At 39.3% G+C, this 4,354-nt stretch overlaps 1 pseudogene; it reads left to right on the forward strand.

Annotated features, from left to right (window-relative positions):
- The first annotated feature begins 2,994 nt into the window (after positions 1 to 2,994).
- LOC149153586 (protein MAEA homolog pseudogene) lies at positions 2,995 to 4,114 on the forward strand (annotated as a pseudogene).
- The last annotated feature ends 240 nt before the right edge of the window (positions 4,115 to 4,354 follow it).

Raw genomic sequence — 4,354 nt, forward strand, 5'->3', positions numbered from 1 at the left:
TCCTCATTTGAGATTGTGGTTCTGCCTTTTAAGTAACCTCCCATGAAGATAAGCTTCCTCTCCCCTCATTTATGGAGGCTCCTCCTCTTATAAAAGCATCCTCAATGGCTATGATCAGCTAGTTCTGAGAAAGTTAGCTAGTTCTTAGTTTTTGGTTAGCTAGTTCTTAGTTAGCTACTTCTTGGTTTGTTGGATTGATAGCTTACAATTTAGATTGTCGGTAGCCTAGCAATAGCTTGTGAGGTATGAGAATAGCCTTTCATGTTGTGGATTGATAGTGTGAAATGGTTTTGTAAGAAGGAAGCATTGTTGTGATTGCCTTAGTTTCATACTTGTGCTTTTTGGTGAGAGAGAGTCATCAGTCTTTCTGGGAGACTTTTGAGAGTGAATTCTTATGGAGACATACTGATCGAATGCTTCAAGGAAGTGTGTGACATCAAGGCATGGTTGTAAGATTTACTATTGTTTATATTAATACAATCAATGGTTATTTCCTATATCATGTATGAAATGTATGTTGATAGCTTATGGTTCCTTAACTCTATAAGTAGATAGTTCGTTGTTGTGCTCTATTATGTGTTTTGTCCTTTTCATATGTTGTTTCAAGTGAATCATTAATTAAGGAGAAGAAAGTGATAGCTAAATCAACGTGACAAAGACTTCATCAAATACCAGTATAAGGTAGGCCTAATCAACGATAACTATTTAAGGAATTAGCTATTGTCTTTGTTTTGTTGTGACTAGACCCACTCTAGGGCTAGACGGGTTGTCTCTGTCTGCAGAGGGAACTTACTTGCATCACCTGCTGCTAGAGATCATTTGCACATTTGATCTTGGAGATCTAGCATTCCCGAGGAGATCTAGGAACCTTCAACATAGTCATCACAACTTTTTTGGGTAAGTCTTGCTTTTCTAGTCTTTTGCTACATTTTTCTGTCGGTTTTGTTTCCTTGGCTTGTGAGAGTGTTGTTTTTCCCGTTTTATTGAATGAACACTAGTGTTTTGATTTTTTTTTAGCTTGTAGAAGTGTTTCTTTAATTTTTTCATTGCCTTTCGTAAGTGTCACATGCATAACCCAGTTTTTCATTAACAATTATCGTTGTGGCGACTTTCTCCATGAGCTACATTATTCTTCAATATGATCAATTCATGTATTTGTTTTGATTGCATGCATCATCCTTCACTCAATTTTGCACCAACCATCACTTACACTTTTAGATCTTCTCGTTTTCATGTTACCCATGGGCAGATCTGGGCTTCCTTGGCCTATATCTAGTTCTTCCCGGCAAGCACTATGCATTTTTGGATTTGAAGACCCTGCCTTGGCTCAAGGAATTGTGTAGAGGCTGCCAAGAATTGGCTACAATTGTGCACTATACAGTTCTAGGAGCTAGCCCAGAGGCCTAGGCCACTAGGATTGTGCAATGTGCAGTCCCAACCAACACAAGTTAGACTCAACTATGCATTGTGCAGTTCCATTCAGCATCACCTCCCCACTTACAGTTGGGATTGTGCAATGCATAGATCCAGCTAACAGTCACTCACTTCTCAAACCCAAAATTGCACAATCCTTCCCATTGGTTACCCATTTTATTGCTTGGCATGTCCTTGAAGTTCTTTTGATTTCAAGCTAACATTTTAATTCCGTGAGTTTCCTCTCTCACTCCAGGTACAACAATTTTTTATAATATTTTCAACAGTACAGGTAAAATGGCTTCCAAGAAAGTTGCATCAAAGAATACTATTGAGAGCTACACTGGGGATGTAGTTGAATAGGTGTTAATGAAATTTCCAGTCTATGTAGACACAAAATTGTTCATAGAAAAGGACATGAAGATAACATAGCAGGAAATCAAGGATATCTTTGTTGGGAATTTCAAGGAAGATCTAGAAGATTGGCAGGTCTATGTCAACAACCACAAGTCAAGCTTATATAAGGTTGCATGCAAGTGTCGCGCCTTCCCATGTGCGGACATCATTCACTGGATTGTCTTACATATCGATCCCGAGATCATGACACTGAGAAGTGATAGTGGAGCACAACTTTCTACCTTTGGGATGGAAAACTATGATCAAATGTATCACTTACCATAGTAAGTGAACTACATGGATGCACTTTTTTATGCTCCCAACAGTAATGTGAACACTAGATACATCATAAAGCATTGGGTGAAAGAGCCATCGAATTTTAGATCGACACCCAATCATGTTTACAATACTAAGTCACTCATAAAGGCCTACCAACTCTTGATCATCTTTGCATGTTGACTATATGGTCAAGAGAGCATGGAGACCTTTCCGTAGAATTGCGTGGTTGTGTTGGAATAGTTGGAAAATGATGGAAGACCATTCAACTAGTCAAATATGTTAGCTCTTCAACAGAATGTGCATGTGACTAATGCCTGGAATTTTCCCAAGGATGAACAAGTGAGATTCTATATGTCTGCATACCTACTTGATGCAATATGTGCCCAACATCAGTTTCCTACCATGGGTTGTGTTAGACTCCGTCTCATGTCAGAGATTGATTCTTCTTCAAAACCCTGTTTTGAAGAAGAAATCATTAATTTGTTGTTTTAGATTATGTAATTTATCTCCAGCTTTTCAAAAGGGAGCAGCTTCCTCAGCTCCTATCTCTGCAAAAGCACAAACACAAAACAAAGCATCATCAGCAATCAAAGTCTGGCAATTTAATAATCAAATCAACAATGCCTTCCGCTCCTTCATCCATTACTCGTATACGACAAGCTTTGAATCTTTCCAAGATCAGTCTACTTCAAACAAAGATGACGAATCTAAAATAAATCAAAATCCAGTTTTTCATGTAGCAGAGGCTGCCTTGAATGAGCAACCAAAAATATCCAAATGTGTTGGATGAAGTTAGAGAGGGGTCGCGTGGGAAAGAGAATTCTTCTGGAAAATTGATGCTGGAGAATTGATGTTGCAGGTCCAGATCTTGATCAAATATTCATAGCCTCATATACCCTTGGCAGGCTATCAAGATTCAAGATGGAAAATGAAGCATTAGCAAATGGCATTGCAGTATCCTCAATTGTTGCTCCTAATCCTCCAGCACGTTTAAATGATCATCTGGCAGAGTCATTAAGGCTTGAGCATCAACTAATGAGAGTGCCATTTGAACATCTAAAGAAATTAATGAGGACTAGCAATCGAACTGTTGAGAAAGAGATGAATGCTGTAATGTCAGGTGTTGCAGAAGCAGCACAGAGGGACATGTCAAAAAAGAGGCTGTTCAACATCTGAATTCTCTTGTTTCACGACTTCAGGGCTTGAAAAGAAAGCTAGATGAGAGCAACAAGAGTGAGCAGTTGCAAGTTCAAAGGTGTCGTGCCAGGTTGGACCATTTGAGTGTGCTTCGGGCAGAAAATCAGCAGGAATGGAACAACATACGAGGATACTTGTTGACTATATGCTACGCTTATCCTATTATGACACTGCTATGAAACTTGCCGAGGATAGTGCCATACAGGATCTTGTAGATATTAATGTGTTTATGGATGCAAAGAAGGTCGTAGAATGCTTGCAAAATAGGGATTGTGCTCCTGCACTAGCTTGGTGTGCTGAAAATAAATCTAAGCTGAAGAAGGTTAAGAGCAAGTTAGAGTTCCAGCTCAGGCTGCAAGAGTTTATTGAGCTTGTTCGAGTTGACCATAGCATGGATGCAACTGCATATGCTCGGAAGCATCTTGCACCATGGGGTTCCACCAATATGAAAGAGCTTCAGCATGCGATGGCTACTCTTGCTTTCAGAAGCAATACTGATTGTGCAACATACAAGGTATTATTTGACGCAAAGCAATGGGATAATTTGGTCCAGCAATTCAAGGAGGAGTTCTGCAAACTATATGGAATGACTGTTGAACCACTGCTGAATATTTACCTACAAGCTGGGTTATCTGCTCTTAAGACTCAATTTTGCTAGGAGGAAAATTGTACAAAAGAAGACCCACTGTCACAGGAAAGCTTCAGGAATCTGGCTTCAGATTTACCTTTCTCAAAGCATATCCATTCTAAGCTTGTGTGCTACATTTCAAAAGAACTAATGGATGAAGATAATCCACCTTTGGTTTTACCAAATGGTTATGTCTACAGCACTAAGTGCATACTATAAATCTTCCAGCCTTTCAGGAAATGAGTAGCAGAACTGCATACAACACATAGCTTCAATGCAAAGAAAGGAGATGATGTTGGTCGTTTCTTGAATCGCATTTTGGGATATGACTTTCTTGCAATAAAGACATTGGCAAACCGCGGCATGATTGTAGGTGTTGGTCGTCGAATAGGTGTTGGGAAAGAATCAGATTTTTTCGAGGTTTCCACAGAAGATGGTAGA

The sequence above is a fragment of the Pinus tabuliformis genome, chromosome 9 (genome assembly GCF_031772625.1).
Source record: "Pinus tabuliformis cultivar Carrire ecotype Pingquan chromosome 9, CPIR1, whole genome shotgun sequence".
Classification (NCBI taxonomy): domain Eukaryota; kingdom Viridiplantae; phylum Streptophyta; class Pinopsida; order Pinales; family Pinaceae; genus Pinus; species Pinus tabuliformis.